Genomic DNA, 23,099 nt, shown 5'->3' with positions numbered 1-23,099 from the left:
TAGATCTAATTAGCTCCAAGATTCATGGTTTCTATAAAAAATACAAATATTGGATTAACAATGAAGACATTCATTTGAAGAAATTTCAAAACACCAACTATGAGACAATTCCTAAAACGGAAATTCCAAATATCTTCATAGAGAGTGATCACAGTAGAAGTTCCAACTTTTTAAAGTGACTTGTTTGATTCTGATATCAAGGAAGATTGCAAAGCGCGTTCAACGTTAGTGCTAACACCGAAGACGCTAACGTTACGTCCTCATCTGCGCTAGACATAGTCCGAATAATGAAGGAAGGCATTGTTTGTATTGAAATACAAGGATTGATGTAACATTGTCTTTGGAGGAGTTTCAGGAAGGCAACTACGAGACAATTTTTAAAACGGAAATTACAATATCTTCATACAGAGTAATCACAGTAGAAGTTCCAACTTTTGAAATGATTTATTTGATTCTGTTATCAAGGAAGATGGAAAAGCGCGTTCAACGTTAGTGCTAACACCAGAGACGCTAACGTTTTGTCCTCATCTGCGCTAGACATAGTCCGAAGAATGAAGGAAGGCATTGTTTGTATTGAAATACAAGGGTTGGAGAAAAATTGAAGACATTCATTTGAAGAAATGTCAAAACACCAACTATGAGATAATTCCTAAAACGGAAATTCCAAATATCTTCATAGAGAGTGATTACAGTAGAAGTTCCAACTTTTGAAAGTGACTTGTTTGATTCTCATATCAAGGAAGATGGCAAAGCGCTTTCAAAGTTACTGCTAAGACCAGAGACTCTAACGTTACGTCCTCATCTGCGCTAGACATAGTCCGAAGAATGAAGGAAGGCATTGTTTGTATTGAAATACAAGGATTGGAGTAACATTGAAGACATTCATTTGAAGAAATTTCAAAACAACAACTATGAGACAATTTTTAAAACGGAAATTCCGATATCTTCATACAGAGTGATCACAGTAGAAGTTACAACTTTTGAAAGTGATTTGTTTGATTCTTTAAACAAGTAGAGTTCAGCGCAGATATTTCTGCCGTGCGATGCGCGAAACAACTAAAGAAGCAGTGTTGCTAATGGAGCAGATAGAAAAATCGCTGCAGTGCGCCGATGCACAGCTGTTACGTACAACAATAAAATTAGAGAATTCAGGTCTATCTAACGTTGAGTTTTAAACGTCATGCATTATACCAGGACTAGGATTAATATGTACTAACAAGTGGCTTTGTATGTAGCTACATACATATGGACTAAAAATTCGCAAAATATAAACTAATACATAAGTAAAATTACCAAAAATGCTGCAAAGAAGACTTCTTCATACGATTCCTTATTTGAGTGATTTCAAACAAAATAAAAAAATATATATATTATTTTTCATTGCATTAATGCACTGGTGGCGTTCTAACTTTTCACTCCCAAAACCCGTATACACTGGTATGGAACTGCAACGGCAGATAATAATATGCCAACGTGTTAAACCGCTACAATTGCACCATAGCACTCCTCCTGAAGCAGTATTATTATTTCCTCTCTGAGATCGGCGACAGTCGGTTGCCTTTGTTGTACATTTACAAAGGATGCCGGCTTCCACAACAATAACAAGTACATATACTGCCACTAGACGATAAGCTGCGCGGCCTTCATGAACGCGTGCACGTTGCTTAGAATTTCCCGAGCTTGGCTATGCAAGGTTTTTGATTTCAACTTCGACAGAACTGGAGGCATTATGGAATTTAACGTTCATTAGCAAACACACACTTTTACATACACACACGCAATACACACACACAACGTCAAACCGGTCAAATACTTAGTATAAAATAAAAATATGGTGCTTCCAATCCAACAAAACTCACCGCCACTTTACCTGCCTTTCCCCTTTCGTGACAGAAATAGTGCTTCATTATTACAGTTGGCAACACTAGTTACTAGCTAGCCAATGAACATGCACTGCATAAAAGAAGCAAGCACTACGCCGTGCTATATTGCCACATTACCGTCCCTGCCGAACGGTGGGAACCGCGAGCTGGAGCGCTATTCAATTGTTTTCAATGATGTTTGCGCGAGTGTGTCCAGGAATGGAATGACAATATGGCAACAATAGCGAAGGTTTTCGAGCAGGGTAGAACACATGATGCTAAAAGAGAGGGAGACGAAACGAAAATTCGTTTCTACGCAACGGCAAATTTACGTGTGTGGCACTCTAAGACAGCAGCGCGTTCAACGTTATGACTAAGAGTGGGTCATCTCAATATGATAATCTATCGTTTAGCGTTTCAACGCGTTAACCAAGTTAATTAGAAGATTGAAGGAGTGCATGTTTTCTCGTGAAATTACGAAGGTTGGGTTCAAGATCTATTCCTTTGGAGACATTTTATTGACGCCTCATGTGGTGAATTCCTGTAATGGGATCAAAAAACATCTTTCTAGAATAACATCATCTACCATCCATAGTGAAGACGGCGACGGGATTTGAGGGTCGATACGAATAATGCATTGCAATTTAATTATGTTAAAGACATTATATTTAATTGTTTTCAGTGAACGTCATTGGAATCCATCGACGCACAGAAATATAAAATAACTTTCTACTGACATCTCGCAGAAGCCTCAGAACTGGATCGTTGTTTATTCTTATTTTTACATTTGCTCATTTTTGTATTTCTATTGTTATAAAATTATACGTATTTATATCAGAATTGTTTGATTTATTCCCTTGTATCTTTTATTAATGTTTTTTTTGTAAATGTGTGTGCATGTTATTTTTTATCATTTTTTCTAAAATTTTACCAATATAATTAAGTAAAATTGTATAAAGAGAAGCGTTTTTGCCATTACATCACATAAGTATCCGAGTTATTCCATGCCAAATCAACACGGATATCTGCAATTTCGAACCTCACCATCTCCGATTTTCATGAAATTTGGAGAGTTGAAACTATGAATGGAACTTAGTAACTATGAAAATTTTTAGTTTCGTGCGTCTTGTAATTGTTAAATTATTCAAGGTCAAATTTAGCATAAATTGCACTTTTGGAGCCCGCTTGGCTATACTAAATCTGCTGTAACTCCGCTCCTGTTTCGTCTAGGAGGCTCAAATAAAGCTTATTGTAAAGGGAATTGAACAAGCTTTCCAGTGATATATAAAAAGCCTACCTTTGGATAAAAATATAATTTTGTCACGTGACCTTGACTTTGACCTTGATTATCTCAAAACAAGTCATCACCAAAAATCGTGAAAAAATATATTTGGTCCCTTATACCATACTCTAAAACATATCAAAATATCATTCTGGGACTGCAATGGGATCAGAAGATACAAAATAATATGTGTAACTATGTGACTGATAAAAGCCCCATTTTATGAACTATATCAAATATCCCTTAACACCTCCTACAAAATGTAAAGGAGTTATCCTGGGTATAATTGGTCATGAATGAAATAGGTTAGGCACCAGTAGCGTACGCAGGATTTCATCAAGGGAGGTGTTATTTCTAAAACTTTTTTCCAAATTCACATTGCCATTGTTTTATTATACTTTAATTAAATGGTAATAATCACAATTAATTAATAATACTTATAATTAATTAATTAGCTGAATTAATACTAATAATACTACAAATACCACTACTACTACTACTATTAAGTAGTAGAGATATACATAAATATAGTATTTATGAAAACAATAGAACGAAATTACTTTCTAGTCATTCGATTTTTATCAAATCCTGGGAGCATTGTTTTTTTTTTTGTTGTTACGAAATAATTGTCTGGTCAACGAGGTGAGACATTTCAATGGTGAAGAAGATCCATAAATACAAGAAAATATATTAAAATAAATTGAAATAATCAAAGTATGGAACTCATCCAAGGAGATGCGGTGGTCTGGTCGGTAGAGTGTCTGACAAGTGACAATCACGCGGGAGATCCGGATTCGATTCCCGAAATTGGTTGAAATTTTTCCGGCTTTTTCCCCGCATGAATGTCCTCGATAATTCACATCTAGATTATCTCGCTGTTCTTAACAACAAAACATTTTACAATAGTTAAGCTTATTGTCGTTTTAATAATTGTCTAGTCAACAAGGTGAAACATTTTAAAGAGAGACATTCAAACGTGCTGCCGTAAACAATACAATGGGAAGGCGAACTGGTGACTGTATTCTTGTCCGCCTAGCCTTTGTCTATACATTAGCCTCTTACAACGTACCAATAACTTTATTTAGTTAATTCTCATTGTTCACACACAAAAGAAATAGATGTTCGTTGAACACTGGCGTACGTAGAGGGATGGCCGATGGTGTTCCAGCCCCTACCGAAATTTTGATAAAATCAGAATTTTCAAATAAAAATCCGTTAAGAACTTTAAGAAAATCAAAATGTGTAAATGCGAAACCTCTTTTAAAGTGAATCCCGATTACCATTTTTGTCTTTGAATACAATTTTAATAGACTGAAAAGCTCCAAAAATACGAAATATTTTATTATGCATCCTGCCCTCCAAATCGAAGCCATTTGCTATCCACATTTACTATTCCAGCCCTCCCGAAAAAATAATCCTGCGTACGCTAGTGTATTGAACATTGTTGCAACTGAGATAGAAAACAACTTTTTTCTCTTTTAAATTATAGTTACCCTAACCTAACCTCATAAACTCGTGGTTATTTTCAAGACATCACTCTGAAAGACGCGTGTGTTTGGAAAGCTGTGTTTTTCTCCATGCTGCATGGAAATAATAATTCAAATTATTATGATATTATTATTAGTAGTAGTAGTAGTAGTACTAGAAGTAGTAATAGTAATATTATTGTCCCAGATCTTTGACTGTGAAAAATTGGCCATTTAATTTTTTTCAACATTTTTCATAATATTTCACAAGCTCAAGGGGGGGTTTAAACCCCGTAACCCCCCTTGCGTACGCCACTGTTAGGCACAGGGAGATCCCTAGCCGTGTGTGTCAAGCGCAGGTCCGGCATATTGTTGACCGCCATATTGAATTCAACGCAAAAATTTCAAAGGAAAGAGGGTGATGTGATATATCAAATCAGGCTAGAATTTCACAAGAAATGAAATGACGAAGGTTTATTAAACATATATTTAACCAGGAATATTGCATGCTTGTAACCCTTTTCTCCTTTTCGATGTGTTAAAAACAAAGCATTGGAATCTGAGAGAAGGCATAGTTGCTGCTTGCGATGTTGTTGCACCTCCTACATTGCCAAATGTTCTATGTGAGTGTGAGAGACGTCAACGAGTGTTCTCACAGGAACATTGACAACATTATAATGTGCATATCTCGTAAATGAAAGATATGGTTATAACGTTTTGCTGGCTAAAGATACGTTGGAAAAACTTTCGTCACTTCATTTCTCGTGAAATTCTAGCCTGATTTGATATATCACATCACCCTCTTTCCTTTGAAATTTTTGCGTTGAATTCAATATGGCGGTCAACAATATGCCGGACCTGCGCTTGACACACACACGGCTAGGGATCTCCCTGTGCCTAACCTATTTCTTTCATGGCCAATTTTACCCAGGATAACTCCTTTACATTTTGTAGGGGGTGTTAAGGGATATTTGAGTCGTCATAGTTCATATAATGGAGCTTTTATCGGTCACATAGTTACACATATTATTTTGTATCTTCTGATCCCATTGCAGTCCCAGAATGATTTTTTGATATGTTTTAGAGTATGGTATGAGGGACCAAATACATTTTTTCACGATTTTTGGTGATGACATGTTTTGAGATATTCAAGGTCAAAGTCAAGGTCACGTGACAAAATTATATTTTTATCCAAAGGTAGGCAGGCTTGTTATATATCACTGGAAAGCTTGTTCAATTCCCTGTACAATAAGCTTTATTTGAGCCTTCTAGACGAAACAGGAGCGGAGTTACAGCATATTTAGTATAGATAAGCGGGCTCAAAAAGTGCAATTTATGCTAACTTTGTCCTTGAATAATTTAACAATTACAAGACGCACGAAACTAAAAAATTTCATAGTTACTAAGTTTCATTCATAGTTTCAACTCCTCAAATTTCATGAATCGGAGATGGACAGGTTGTGGGCTGTGTTGATTTCATATGGAATGACTCATACGTAACATATGCCCTCTCCTTGTATCGCATCTGGAACTTCTCCTTACAAGACTTTGACGCCTCCGTTAAGCCATCACGGTGGTTGTAGGTCTAACGAGGTTATCTACGGGTCCATTGGACTCCATGGATTCTCATATATTTTTATTATGTGTCAAAAATACTCAATCTGATTGTTTAAAATATCATGCAGATAAAATAAGTTTACTATACTGTACCTGATCAAAATTTGTATTACAGCATCCTCTAACACAGGCTCATCAGAACCTGATCTACGGAATCCGACTGAACAGTGGGGCAGGAATTGGGATATAGAGATATGTTGCACTGCCCAAAATTCTTGTTGGTGTGTGCAGCAACCTCTAAATTCACAGATCCAAGTTGTACCTGTTGTACACCCTCAGATGATTTGTCGGTTCGTGATTCTGTTATCAATAAATCTCACTTCTAATAGTTAAACACGAGAGTTTGATTTCAAATCAAATAGTTTTCTTATTCTGGGACCTTTCTCAGGAAGTAAAAGGTCTCCCGATGGCGAAGTGATAATTAAGGGTTCCCTAGTTCGATACCCGGTGCAGGCACATAGTCGTTCAAATCCCACTTTAAGCTGTAGGTGCAGTCCCGATTAGCCTATCAGTGCATGAAGTGGACTTCAGATAAAAATTGAAATTGAAAGTAGGAAGGGCAAGGCAACTTAAAATAATTTTAAAACGATGGATTAAGATAAAGTTTAGTTTCAGGAAATGAATGAACGCTTGAGCGGTTTAGTTTATTTTCCTACGTGTTTCTACCAGTTTGGTTTAATTGCAAAGATGAGGATGAATGATGAAGATGAAATGGATGAAGAGACAATGACAAACACATATGTACAACAGACAAGTCCCATACAGTATTATACTGGCCATGGGTCCAGATGCCAGAGCTTCGTTCGTCTGCAAAATACAGTAAGGGTGTACTACGTGGAAGTGAGGTTGACGTTTGGGTGTACTACATGGAAGTGTCACCATTTACACCCCTTTCAGGAAATGAAGCTACAGGCCTGTGTAAGGGGAGGATACACTTTGAAAGCTAAGATATAGGCCTTATAAGATACGACTGGCCATCAATCTAGAAACTTTAAAAAGGATTTTCAGAAAATATATAGTAAAAATATAAAGTATTAGTTATTATATGCAAACCATGCAGAAAATTTGAAGAAATGAGATTTTCATATAAAACGTTCCAGCTGTGATGTCAGTCTTAAGAGATGAAAACAGTAGGAAACCTGGAGAAATTTTAAAATTTTGAGAACTCATTTATCAAGTTGTCCAAGTGTTCAACGTTCAAAATGGAACAAGAAAACATACAGTGCCGGACCGGATCTATAAATTTTGGGCCCTCCCGCTAAAATATTAATAAAATATTATACAAAATACACGCACTTGTGAAAGGATATGTCAAAGAATTTGCTGTTATTCAGTTTCTTCAATGTAAGTGTGCTATACTTATTGGAAAATTTAATTTTTGTTAACTTCGCTTTTCTGCCATTCGTGGCTAATCTCGACGACGAGGATGATGATAGAATGAAATTGAGGAAGGAACTTTCACATTGAACACCCATGTCCAGGCCAGGATTCGAACCCGCTTCCCCAGTCGTAGCTAACAACTACGCCACGGATGTCGCCATCCCTCTGGAGAGCTAGGTAAAATTATATTGTACTTTCCATAGAGAAGTTTTATAAAATCGTGTGCAGATGGAACTTTTTGATAAATCACTTTCGAGAGCTGTTTTAAAAAGATAACAATTTAGCTGGTAATGATGGACCAATACCTGCTTCGTATTATATCTGTAATTGCTCTGCATTTGCTATGAGTTCGTCATGCGTTAGGTTGGATATGAAGTAGTGTTTAGGTAAGAAAATCAGGTTTGAGGGCCCCCAAAGTAAGTAGTAATTTCGTTCTATCCATGGGATGTTCAATCCTTGCACCGCTGTGTTGGGTTCTTATGTAGGTATAGTAATACCTGTCTCACCTCTTAACTCATTACTACGTACAGTAGAATCTCCACTCCTGCTTCCACACCGCAGATGGCAAGAAACACTTGCGGTTAGAAAGAAATGAATGCTCAGTTAGTGGTATGGAACCTCAAACACAAGTTATCAACCGAAAACTACAGAATCTTATCCAACTAAAAATAAACAGCAAATCCTCTCACCTTACGGTATTTCGGCGGTCCCTTCTCCTTAGCTCTGCGGTAATGGATAAATGGCATGGGCCCCCCTAAAGGCTTGCTTTCCCCTGCACGTTTTATCGATCCGGCACTGCAAACAAACCACTTCCTAATTTTTGGTACATTTTGGAATAGCTATGGTAGTTCCAACATTCTTCTACACAATTATAGTGAAATGTTGGAAAAATATTTGACGGTTCCTGCAGTTTTAATGTGATTCACCGACGTCGGTAAGTCGTTATGGTTTGCTTATTTCCAGCACCTATGGAGAAAAGGCCGTGCTATCAAATGCGACTTTTATTTGCAATTCGGAGACTATTCACCAATAGCAGACCATGAATTTGTATAGTCTCACTTCCATAAATTCACGATAAATAACAATCTATTCATAGCAAAAGTTTGCTTTGTAGATCGATCATGGTAATCCGCCATCGAGTAACTGATTGTTTCAATTGTCACACCACATATAGTTTTAAGATTTTTACCATGAATCTAAGATAAATTATAACTTTTTATATAAATCATTAGCATATATGCAGAAATCAGTATATACGTCGTTTTGTGCATAATTAAATGCAGACTGTCCCAAAATAGTGTTTACACTCTTTCATCGTTACTAATGGGAACACTAATAACAGCAAGTATGTACTTTCTTGCGTGTCAAATACCTTAAAGGTATAGATGTTCATTGCCAGCAATACTTTGTCTGCGATGTTGTAGAACTGATCGACAAATCAACAAACAGCAGATATGGTTTCCGCAGGAAGGAAAGCACAGGTAGTGTTAATCGCATGTTTTACGTCATCCAGTGACCATGGCTTTGTGAGGTGCACATCGTTCTTCAATTTCCCAGAGGTAGAAATCTAACGGTGTTAAATTGGGAGGTCTGGATGGTTATTTGACACTTCTTACGATCCTCGCCTCTGTCACTTCGGATCAGGGGCAGCATCAGGGGGACGCGAAGGGGTGCTTGCGCATCTCTTAATGTTCTTCCGCGCCCCTTCAGTACACCTACGTTCAACTGAAAACACTAACTCTTATAGTGTCATATTATGTCATGTCGTCATATCGAGCGTCGAATGTTAGGTACTGAAGTAAGACCGTTATTATTGTATGCATCAGGCAAGCACTGAAAGAGGTGCCGATGTACATACTTTCCTGTACTGGCGGCAGCCTCTATAAAGATCAGTGGCCGTTTTTTTCTCTTTAGTCAGCAGTGGTCTGTTTGTGGTTTTCGATAATTGCCTACAGATTAATATGAGTTATGGTCTTCTTTATTTTTCTTTGCATTGTTGATAAACGGTTTATTTTCCGCCTATTTGATCTTCCTCATACTGGAGGGAAAATTTCATCTGCTTTCAAGGTATCGCCAAGTCACTGACCAAGTCGTGCTCGGGAAATTATTTGAAGGGCTTGGGGGTATAACATGGTAAGTGACATTTTGGTTATTTTTTAGTTACATAGTAAAACTTCAATTTTCGAGTGAAATTGCCATGTCATAGAATTTGCATTGGACTCAGTGAAGCCTTGTGAAATCGGTAAACACAACACGAAAACAATTTATCTACAGTATAGTTTCTAATAACCTTTTTTCTTAATGAACTCAGAAATCAACAAAATGTCACTTACCGTGTTATACACCCGAGCAGTGGCGGCTCGTGGTGTGGCTCTATGGGTGTGCACTTCAGTCTATCGTCCAGAAGTGTTATCCGTTTTTGCGTACATAATGAAGCTTAATATATTGGCAACCCAAGTTTTGATCACCTTTCACTGAAAATGGGGCTATGACTGAGTTATACGTATTTCATGATTTTTTTAACACGAATTTTTTTACAAATTTCGATTATTTCGGAAATTATCCAGCTAATCACGAGAAGAGCGATGTTATTGTGCAGTATGTAATTCAGCATTCGATAACCTGACAAAATCACTCAAAACAAAGAAATATCGGTCTACAATATCAATACTATTGTCGATTTGCAAAATATTTCGTAAAAACTTTCTCCCCGGCTCTGCTGATATTAATGAACAAGGAGAATAATAATAATATTGGCGTACACCAAAGAAGCCGATCCAACTACCACATGGAGGAAATCAGTTGTAATCTATCTAGCAGTTGTTTATTTCTATTGACAGACTGATCAAACCAAGCAAATCAAGAGAATAATAAATGTTAAAGCAAATAACAGTACTCACTAAGTTCACACTGCTCTGCTTCGTAATCGTAGTTCAGAATTTTCCTTCTCTTCCTCCGTATCCATATATTACTGCAGTTGCTACAGGCTTTGTAGCTAACTTCCCTCCAAGAATTAAATAACGTCAAATCTGCTTTCTCTATGTACAGTTTTCCTATTCATCATGAAATCAAACACTTTGCACTGAAACAGGAACGACCTTTTGACAGCGTTAAATAATTTTGTAACGCAGTAACAGCCACACAATGCAAAACAGCTCCCTCCCCGCGGGTTGATAATTCGGCTACTGCGCCACAGAGGCCGTTTATTTTGACCAAGATGCACGAAGCAAAGGCATGCTTAAAACACCCGTTTTGGTGTAAGTTGCCCTCCTCACTTTTCTTCCCCTGTTATGCTCGGGACAATATACCATCGAAATTTCCATTTCATAAAAAAAATTCCCTCAATTTGCGATGATATATGGGTTGCATCGACTCCTTCACATCTCCAATGGAATGGGTTTGCAACACTACATTTCTTCGCACACAGATCGCTGTGTTCACAGCCTTCCTAAATGATGCAACCTCCCCTCACACGGAGCTCAAGCCAAAACACCCAATTAGCGTCCTCTACGCGACTGCTGCAACACCGTCATAGCGAGCGAAACTACCATTGTGTTCCAGCCCCGATAGCAGCCTGTTCTACGCGGGTTGATATCACGGATTGCAGACTTCTCCACCATATCTCTTGGTGGAGCGGCGTGGGAACAATTGATGTTTCGAAGGAGATAGAGTTCAATAAATAAGTATAATAATAATGATTTGCATTACAGATTTATTTGGGTGTGCACGTGCGAATGTGCAAATACACGAGTTGCAGTGGCGTACGCAAGGGGGGGTTACCGGGTTTAACCCCCGCCCTTGAGCTTGTGAAATATTATGAAAAATGCTGTGAAAGAAAATTTAAAAACTGCTAATTTATCACAAAGATCTGCGACAATATTACTATTACAAGCTACTACTACTAATAATAATAATTTGATTTATTATTCCCATGCAGCACGCAGAAAAACACAGCATTCCAAACACACGAGTCTTTAATAATGAATGCCTTGAAAATAAACACGAATTATTGAAAATAAAATATGAGGGATTTATATATGATTTAGAAGAGAAAAACTTGTTTTGTATCTCAGTTCCAACAATGTTTAATAAACATGTATTTTTTTCTGTGAATAATGAGAATTAACTAAAGAAAATTCTTTGTTCGTTTTAAGCGGCTAATGCAGACAAAGGCTAGGCTGACAAAATTTATTTGCTGTATTTTACTTCGCTTTGTGTGCCACTTTTGGCTAATTTGCGAAGATGGGGATGAGTGATGATAGGATGAAATTGATGAATGGACACTCACAAACATCCATGCTCAGACCAGGATTCAGACCAGTTGCTGTACACTTCGCGTTTTGTCCTGAAGTAGCAGACGGAATGTATAATGTACTATATATTTGGTATCTCCATTGGTTACATTGAAAGATTAAAAAACTGTGTTTTTAAAGACAAGGATAATTTCTGTTTTTTCAGTACTTAGTTCAATAAGACTGCAACGTGTATCTGAATATTTACACTGTACGACCACTTTCTTCGAGTATAAGACTTAATAGATATCATCATGTAAGTCAAGGGAGAAGGCAGCGCAGCCTGCCTAGAAAATGAATGTAAATCTAAAGTTATTATATTTCACACATACAATTTAATTTCAGTCAGTAATTTTTGTTAATCAGTGGCGGCGATTAGGGGTGCAGTTGCCACCGCACTATGCTAAACTGTCCTTGCGCCCCCGCCTCCTCCCCTTCGTTTTGGCACCTTGCTGCCCAGTTTTGAAAGGTTGCATGTTTCATGGTTTTCCTTATTTTCAGCATCGCACCCCTACATTTCTTTCCGCACCCCCTAGCACCCCTTAATGATTAATCCTGGCTCCGCCGCTGCTTCGGGTACACCACCCTACCACCTGGTAGGCTGTGATGGAACTAAAAACAACAGAATGCCTACACGCGCTCACAGACGCACTGAATGTAGATTGCAGTTTCAAGTAAAAAAGTCCAGACAAGTTATTTTTAATAGTTTCTCTGTTAATAGTTTTGGGACACTCTGTATATCGAGAATTTTATCGCATGTCTTGCAGATATTTCCATGATGTTTTTTTAAAACTCTAGAGGAGAAGGAGACCAAAGATTTCGAGATGAGATCGAATCTCATCTCTGTAAAATCAAAACTAGACGAGACTTCGTTTCCAAGGTACTCTGTCTCGTACGAGCATGATATGGCATTCGGAGAATTTACCTACAACAAATGTACTGTATTATCCGAAGCCACTATTTGTCCCGTTTTATGAAAGTCTAGGAGTTACCTTGAAAACCAAGTCTAAGTTTGAGAGACATTTCATGCTAAAGAAAAAGATGTTGTATTGTTTTGTATATACAAAACAATATGTGTTGCGTTGTTTGTAGAACAGTGAATAAGAATGCAGTTTCTTTATGTAATTGCAACAAGAATTTAAAGTTCCTGCGTCTTGACACAACCTCAAAAGAAAAATCTAGAGTTGTGTGTCTGATATGTGGGATAAGGTTTTCGAGGATATTAATGAACGAACGTTGAAGAATAAATATGGTATCAAGAAGCTTGTTTGTTCTGCTAAATACTTCTGGCATTACTCAACCTCAGCGTAGAAATAACATCAATTGCTAACTGGAACGGACCAGAAACACCGAAATTACAAAAATTAATACCTTTCGACAATGGGAGATCGTATTTCATTTATTGTTTATGATGTATCATTTATGTGATCCATCGTTTAGTATTTAATAACAATCCGTTTATGATAACAATAATTTTACAATTAGGCCTAACCGATTTTAAGGAAAGTGGGGGGGGGGGTGAACTGGTCTCCTTGGGAGTCCCGTTTTTGGGTCAAAACATTATGATCACCCTAGTCAAATAGGAAAAAGTTTTGAAAGGCTGTTGGCCATAATGTCTTCTATACGCTGTGAAAGTTTGCGTATATATTGCTTATACTACAATGTATATACGTATTACATACCTCGAAAAGAGGTAATAGGCCTCCCGTATGGGGTAGTGGTGACAAGGTTACTTTTGGCTAATTTGCGAAGATGGGGATGAGTGATGACATGATGAAATTGATGAATGGAGGCTCACAAACGTCCATGCACAGGCCGGGATTCGAACCCGGACCCCTGGCGTCGTAGCGCGACACTCCGCCACGGGAACCGGCTACACCAATACGAGAACGAGACAGGACATTTTCAAATCAGCACGAGCGCCATTCCGTGCCAAATCTTCACAGCTCCCAACCCAACGATCTCAGATTTTCATGAATTTTGGTAGGATGGTAGAGGACATGAATTAACTTACATGTGTAATATTTTTGCCCAAAGTGATACACGGTGTTCGTACAACAGGGTTGCCAAATACATAAAAAAAGGTCAAATTTATGCTGACAAGGTCAACACAAAAAATTGCATAAATTTTCTTCTGATTAAGGCTAAATTTTCATCTTGGGCTTGTTTTGAAGCTAAGGGAGCATAGTTTTCACACAAAATACTTTTATTTTCATTTTTTCATTTCAAGATCACATGGTGTGACCTTTGACCTTGAATTCCTAAAAAGTGTATCTTCAATTTTGGTGGAAATAAGATATATTTTACACTTAAATGTAATCTCTGGTGAAGTTTCATTTTGGGATGGCTTTGGGAACAGGAATAAAATAATCTGACTAATATACCTATGCTACATTCAGTAAAACACCATATAGTCAACTAAAAATAATGTCGTCAGGAGAACTAATTGCAAGAGATATGAAACCAACTGCCTCTATAGTAAAAACATGTGATGAATCCACTCCCTGACCTGTAGGTTCAAAAATTAACCTTGAAAATTAAAAGTAATAACATCTCAAAAAAGTGTAATTGTACAAAATGAGTGAAGATAACCAAAATGAAAGATCAGAAATCTAAATTGAATTAGAAAGCTCCTATTATGTACTTCAATTGTTATAATTAACGTAAAAGCAGAACGCGCATAGCCAGTTAATACGGCCGTGTTACCAGACGCATGTTACGATCTAACATGACACGTTCTTTCAGTCAAAGGAACATATTATTTAACTAAAACATGATAAAAATGATCTCATGAAGACTCGTAGCATTCACGTGATGCCTCTCACCTCAGGGTATTGGGTAATAATCTCTGTTCGTTCGTTGGTCAAATAAAAATAAAAATCTAGTTTTCACTAACAGAAAATAAGTATATTTTACTTCTTAGCAAAAGAAATACTTATGTGGTGCATAAAATTCATTTCACTCAAAGAAATAACAGCTTCCGACAATTCAACTCGACCACGCTTTAAAACTCAAAGTCAACCCGGGTCCATATCCATGGTAACGGTTGAAGTTTTTGTGTGCGATGACGTCAAACCGGTCAAATGAATGTATCACTTCAATATAAAGTCACTTGAAGTGCAGAACGACGTGTTGCAATATGCAGATATTAAACACCAGAACAAGAACAATGTCTATATTAGAATGCGTACTGTAGGCTGTGGAAAAGCTCATGTGTAAGTCACTAGAGTCATGAAACAGTTGGACTGGAACTGTAAGTTACAAGACTATGAACAAGTAACAGGCGATTAGTTCGCGACAAACATGAAACTTATAGTGATTATTACAAAATCAAATGTAGAGTATTAAATTTTGTGTTTATATTATAAAATATTGAACCAAAAAAATCTTATTGCTCGTTTTTAACATCGGGAAATTAGTTTTTATTTCATGTTATGTATAATATCTACCCGTCGGTGTATTCAATTTATCTGAAGCCAAAAACTGTAAATGAGTTTCCGAAATATTACGAGCTTCACATCAGCTTCTGTGACGTCACAGGAATAGTCCAGTATAATCAACATTTAACACAGCGCATTGTAAAAGCGTATGTATTTAGTTTTCTGACCTAATCGTCCTTTATCTTATTAATTCAGAATGTTGACTTCACCTCCAAGAACATTTGAAAATACTTAAATGACATTGATAAACGTTAAATCCAAACTTTACAGTTCTGCATAATCTACCTTTATTTTTCAAATTACTTAAAACTGTATGAAACCTTTGAATCTTTCTCTGAATCCTTTTAAAAATTCTCAGCTTAATTGCTATGTTATAAAAATTTACGTGTTCGAGTTCCGTATTTAAGATAATTTGAAAATATAACGTACAGGAGGATTGGGAAAGAGAAAGATTGGAATTCGTTTTAAATAAGCTTGCAAACTTTGAAAACTCAATTCTCGTGTGTAATGTGAAGAAATTTTTAATTTTCGATAAATATTGTAAATATTTGTGAAATAGGCTATTCAAATTTAATGAAGTCGTAAAACTTATTTGTTGGACATTATATTTATTTGACGTAATGTTTACCAAAATGCTATACAGCTGGAACATAATAGGCCTATGTTATTGAAGAAGGAACTGAATATCCTGTATGGCTAGAAAACAAATACGTGCCCTACACACATCTAACTACACAATTTCCGACAACGTTTGCACAAAAATATGGGCATAAAAATCCCAATATTTTTCTCTCGTGTTAAATAAAGGAATATTAATAGTAATATGGTCGACATCCATGCATGTAATCAACATGTTCAATCAGCTAGATTCGTACTTAGCACTGGTTGAACTTAAACATTTTTGCACTAACATGTAACTGAGATTTGTATTACAAACAACGCACAAATTTACTTGTAATTGATCAGGATATACTAATAATTTTTAATTTGAGATTATAATTATTAATCTTACTATGAAATAAATAAATTTACACGACCTGTTTTTGGAATTACTTGCTCATTCAAATATATGTATTTCCCCAAAACATAGGATCACTCTTTTTCACCAGCCTTTTTAGCATCGCAGATTCAGGTCTGTCGTATTTCGAAGGCCCGTTTATTGCTTTTAACGAAGAAAACATCTTACATCAGGAAATGATCATTCTGTACTCCATTTCGTGTGTTCAGTTTCTGGCATGGTTTCCTATCTGCATAGTGCAACACTAGCGCATAGATTTGGAATTCGTTTCATGGATAAATTCACCTCTTACCGTCGTTTCGTCATCCGAGTAAACAACGGATTGACCCAACCTTATACTTCTAATAACCTTGACTCAAAGTCAGAACTAAAAGTCAAGACAAAACACAATCGTAATTCCCATGGCAACAGCTCTTGCAAGATAGGTATAGGGTGCTCGTTGCTATGTGAAGTACGTATGCATTACGTCATCTGGGAGGATCGGGTTTGACGGTGCTCGTTGCTATGTGCAGTAAGTTTGGTGCTGGGTACATTTAGCTACTAACACGTCGCAAAAATCGGAACAAGCAGGTTGTTGATTTTGTAGCGTTCGATTTATTTTTATTGTATTTTTGTACTTGTAGACTGCAATCATCATGTCTAATTGTGCTGTAGCAAGCTATGAAAACTATAACCAGAAAACTAAAGGAAATGACATAAAATATCATAGATTTCCAGTCGATAATTGCGTAAGTAAACAGTGGATAGTAGTGGTACTTGTACTACGGACAGGACGAGAAAGTACGAACCCCTCTCCAGCAGCTTTGCTACACTTAAACCTTGCTCAACATGCTCATATGAGTTTTTTGAGCAAGTGTGGAGCTCTTATAATTCAAGATTTTTGTAAAAAATGCCCTCGGGAATTTTTCAGAAAGTACGAACCTCTCTCCAGCAGATTTGCTATACTTATAAAAGGCACTTCTGTGAGATTGTTGTCCATAAATTTGTTAAAAATATGCCCCTCTTGGCCATACTTAAAACTAGGCCACCCACACCCATATACACCTACACCCACCCACACCCACCCACACATATTTACTTCCGGTCCACTTCCGGTCTACTTCCGGTTTACTTCCGGTCCACTTCCGGTCCACTTCCGGTCCACTTCCGGTCTACTTCCGGTCCACTTCCGGTCCACTTCCGGTCTAAGTTCAATTGGACACCAGGCCCATCTTGCATATCTAGTACTAAGACAATGCAATATGCAGAGACTCTAGAATTGCTCCGTGACTCTCTCATTTCTTACATCATAAACATATGATTTTTCTCCTATGAGAATAACACTACATATGGTGTCATCAGGTAATGCCTCATGGAATTCACAGATAATTTTAATGTTTGTTCTATCATTAACCACAACTTGTTTTCTTTTTGAAGTGTTAATTACGAACATGGGTCTTCGTGTTTTGAATTCATCTGGTGTGTAGTACATGTCAGTACTGCCAGTAGTGACCCTCTTGAAAGCCGAAAAAGCTTCATATAATTTAAGAAAATCATCCTTGGACATGTCTAAATTGTAATTTTCTCTAGGGAATACCTCATTTCTGCCATTTTTAAGATATATGTTTTTGATGTTGCAATTATCAAATCTACTTGAATTTTTTTCCTGATTGTTGTGTCTTCCAGTCTGAAACAGTACCACCACAAAATCAGGCATGTCAAATTGAATACTAGAGAATGAATTTGTAGCATCAAATTCATAATAAGTACCAAATGCAGGCTTCTGTACGCATTGATATGTGTAAAATTGAAGAGGAACCTGTGGATTTTTTATTATATCAGCTTTGTATTTAAGAGCGTAACTGGCCTCATATTCAACAACCGGGATTCTTAACTCCATAGTCTGAATAATGCATTTGCCCTCATCTGGTAGGGTATTAGGCAGAGCTTCTCCTGTAGGGTTTAATGTGTTGTACCTCATCAAAGCATTATTATCATTGGCAGCTCTTCTAAATGTAATTCTTAAACCACCCTTCCACATAATATCTTTGTAATCTGAGAAGAATCCTGGCAACAGGCGCATGGGGAACAGCACTGTGTGATTCTTGGATAATATTTTATCACCAGCCTCAAATCCCCCTATTTTGTAGTAAGAAGCCTCGGTTTTGGATAATTTTAATGTGGCCAAAGCTGTGGAGGTAATGCCGGGATAATCCACTCTGTTTATAACAACACCATGCTTTCTGATCTCAATTTCAGAGAACAGATGCGGTACAAAATTATCTACAAGTCTTATATTAGAATTTGCAGGGTAATCTGTACCATCGAGCTTTACAACATCAAATTTGATGTATAGATCTGCTCTGTGGGGGTGTATAAAGCCGTCCCCTACATCAAGATCCACCTCTATCTCTGTGTTGGGTTGATTTAGATTTGCAAATGTCCTCCTGTTTGGGGGGAATGATTGTAGCTCATAACTCTCAATATTTTCCATTGTATGTATTTTTATTTAAATGTTAATCTCTATGATAGCAGTTGTTGTGGCTCCAGCAAAATCAACTAATTCTTCTTTTTCATTAGTGACCATCAATTCAATGTAATCTATTCTGTTGTGGCACACAGGAAAATATAATGTTGGGGATGGATTGTAGATGATTGGCTCCATGAATTCGGAATTAGGTTTGAATGTTGCAATGATGCCGGTTTGTTTGTGAGTGCCTATGCCATTTGATTTGGTGATCATACCCTCGGCCACATTACAGTGAATATTCAGAGTCTCTATGGCTAAGAATTTAGGTATATTCATAGCAGTGTGTTTGATGGCCGCTTCAAGTTTTGTGTTGTTCTCAAAGCCTAACAGCTCTCCTATAGTATCCAGATCCACTGTCTCTGTAGCAGATACAATCTCTACTCTGTGAGTGACAGAATTTTGACTTAACACTACACCCCTGGGTAATTGAGCATTTAGAGTGGATAGATTATATTGCCCTGGAGTGATGACAATTTTTTGATCCCCTACTGCAATTTTGTTGTTGTGGTGTGTAATATTGGGGATCAGGTACATGCCATAAAATGCTCTGAGAGCTATTGTTTTGGGATACACTATGTCATCATGTAATTTGAGTTTCAATATTGAATTTTGGCTGGTGAGATGGAATACCCCCATGATGTTTCAGATACCACAAGGCCTTTTGAAAATTTTCAATTGATGGTTTATTTATTTGAGACATATATCTGAGAACAGATAAACACAAATGTCCACAATTAACATCTTTGAAGTTTTGAACACGGGTATTATTGTAATAAAGATTAGCTGATTTTAGATATTTTACTAAATTTTCAGGTGGAACACCTCCAAATGAATCAAACACAAATGCCTCGTTGTTTAAATATTTAAGATAACAAATCCAGTGAGTGCCCTGATTTTTGTACTCATCCAAATTAACAATGCCACACTCTTTGTTGAGTGGTTGTTCCGGTAAAGAATCAGACATGTACACACCTCTAAAATGTTTGATGCCCAGTGGCTTGATCAAAGCTTCAATATCTTGGTTTGTAAGCGGCTCTTGTTTTTTTTAAACTTACTCATGGCTCTCTTAACACCTTTGCCTTTTTTCTCCATGGCCAGGTTATGGCGCCTCTGCTCATCTAATTCTGCCCTATTCTTCTTGGCATCTATTACTGTTTTTGCTATGGCGGCTGATCCCCCGGCCAAGCTCCCAACAGCCCCGAGTGCAGCTAAGATGGCAGGGATGGTAAATATAAATCCCCCTACATGTGATTTTTTCCTGGATTGCTGTAATTTTTTTAATTGGGGGGTACTAAGCAACAATTTCATACCATGGCCCTTTGCAAGACAAGAGCTTTTTTTCTTGCGCTGCTTTTTGGTTAAAAGACTGTCAATAGTTTTAAGAGATTTGAGACCTGCATAAGGTATTTGATACATAACACCCTTGGCCTTCATTGTAGGTTTATTATATACATATTCACAGCCCCCACCCCAGTTTTTGTTTGGTGCTCATAGCTATGGTGGTTCCCAATGCTGATATTCTCTCACTCAAAGATGCATCTTTGCTTACAAATCTACCAAATGCAGCCTCTTCTAATTTCTTGTCTGCAACATGTCTCTTGTCAAGATCAGAATGTGTGTTGTATGCTATGTCATGGTCTCTACAAGCAGCATCTAGGGGATTAACACCAGGATCCCCTCTGTTTAATCTATGATCTAATTTTGTGCCTGGACCACAATACTGATAGCCTGGAATGTGTAGTTCAAATGGCAGCTTGTTTATAATGTCATTAACCAGGCCCCGACCCTCAGAAACATTCCAAAATTTAGGTGGTAGAGTATTAATAATTTTTATGAGATATCCAATCCCCTTAGGGTCATTCACTATAAAATTAGACAATTTTGTGCTTATCATGTCCATAATTCCAACTTTTTCATTGTAAAAATTGTGGTTCCCAGCATTTTCCTCCCCAGCTATCACCAGCAACCTATCCACAAGTTTCCTGACATCATCAACCCACACAAATTCTTTGGGCAGGGTGTTGTATTGTTTGATTCCACTACCTGTTTTGATCTGTGACCATATGGGCTTGATTAAGTTGTTATATTTTGCCCCACTGCTAGACTTGACTCTTTTTTGTGTGGGATCATTGTTCTGGTATAGAGCATCTGATTTTATTAATATTTCTTTGTAATCCTCATAATCTTGCTCTGTATAGCTGCCAGGCCTTTTCCTAGTCATCAGTTCCCACAACCCAGGTGTGCCGGTGTACTTAACAAAAGCACCTTTTTCTCCGAGACGAGATTCTGAATAAACAATTATATCATCTCCCATAAATGTTACTCTGAAATTGCCAATTCTATGAATGATGCTCCCATCAAGCTCTGTGTCAGCATATAAGCCAAACACCTCATCTTTGTTGTCTTTAGGTGTGGATAAATATTTTTGAGCAAGAAGACCCAATTCAATAGGATCCTGAGTAGCTTCAATTCTTCTAGGAGCAACAGGACTAGGTGTATGAATACTGGAAAGTGGGGTGAATGGATAATCTAATATGTTCCTAGCAGCTACAGGTACAAGCTCCGTGATCAAATCTTGATTTTGCTCTGTAACAGTTTTGATATTCTTACCTAAATTATTAATAGCATCAATTACAGGCTGTTCTGTTTGTTTGTGTTTTTCATAAATTCCCCGGTTCTCTGATTTCCATCCCTTAAATCTTTTTACAAGATAATCTCTTAACTTAAGATCATCAATGACTGGTCGTTTCATGGTTATTTATATACGTCTCTACGTCTAGAAAATCGTTGATTTTATTTCTGTATTTGCCACTACTGGGTTTTCTTGTCATATCAATTGTGACAAACCCATAACTGTCCTGGTTCCAGCACCTACTGCAAAACTTGGAAAAATCATTGTAGCTCAAGTCCCCACCTACATATTCATCATGTATGCGTTTGAGGTTGGTATGATCTTGATGAAACACACATATAAAATTGCTGTTGTCTCGGATCAGTTGCTTCGGTATTTTAGAAAAAGTCTGTGCCAGGTAGAAGCAATCAATGTTTTTGTGTCGGCCCTGTGTAAAGAAATTTCTAACCTTGTTTTGATTATCCAGTATAATGTCATCAAACACAACAACAGAATTATCGAGACATTCGTGAAGTGGCTTAACATCTGGTTCAAAAGTGGCAATATCCAATCCATCATATAGCTTCATCAGCTGCTGATATTTTAATTGTTCCAAGCTCTTAGAGAAGACATACAAGTGCCTGTTTTTCCAGTCTAACCAGTTGGGTGCCAATAAAAAATTATCAACTATTAGTGTAGTTTTACCACAAGCAGATGGCCCAACAATAAGACACCTAATATTATCAGGCAGCAAGTTGCCATTTCTTTTATTCTGTTGTTCAGGTTCTGGCAGCCTTTTTATAACATCCCAGGTGCTCATATTATCACTTTGTTTGCATCGATCCAGCTGTTTTCCGGATGACCCAGCCATTTGACAAGTAACTTGTTGCCTTTTCTGCGGATAATTTTTTCTATGAGATATGTGTCAGGCTGTTTAGTTTTGCTGAGTTCTTGTTCATAGAACCTGCCTTTGAGAATTTCTCCTCGGTGATCTTTTATTATATATGTGTTAAGGGTCCCGGGTTTAACTTGAACAACTGTAAATAATTCTGTGCTCCAGTTTCTTGTAAAGCCTCTTTTGAATAAGTGCTTATATTTACTGATTCTTACTTGATCACCCACCCTGTATTTGGCCCTTCTTGTTGTTGGCTGGTATCTAGGATAATAAACAGTCCTGATCAATTTTTGCTCATCAGATGAAGTTACTTCAGAGGGTTTCATGTTGATTGTGGAATGGACCGAGTTGTTATATTTATGTAGAAGTTCTGGAAGAATATTAATCCATTTATAATTACCTTGGAGGGTAAATTGTTTATACATAAGATTTTTTAAGGTTCTGTTGAATCTCTCTACAATTGAGGCCTTGAGATCACTGTAACTCGAATAATGTTTTATTGCCTGGCTTTTAATAAATTGTTGAAACACTGAATTATAAAATTCTTTGCCATTATCTGTTTGCAAATAGCGCGGGGATCTTCCACTCTGATTGATGATTGTCCTGAGGGCTTCTGTAACACATTTTCCTGTCTTAGATTTGAGTGGCACAGCCCAGGCAAATTTTGAAAATGTATCTATTACAGTAAGTAGATACTTGTAGCCCTTGTTGATTTTGTCTAAGTTTT

This window comes from Lepisma saccharinum, chromosome 26 (assembly GCF_977018435.1).
Source record: "Lepisma saccharinum chromosome 26, izLepSacc3.1, whole genome shotgun sequence".
Lineage (NCBI taxonomy): Eukaryota > Metazoa > Arthropoda > Insecta > Zygentoma > Lepismatidae > Lepisma > Lepisma saccharinum.
Note: the sequence above shows the minus strand (reverse complement) of the source record.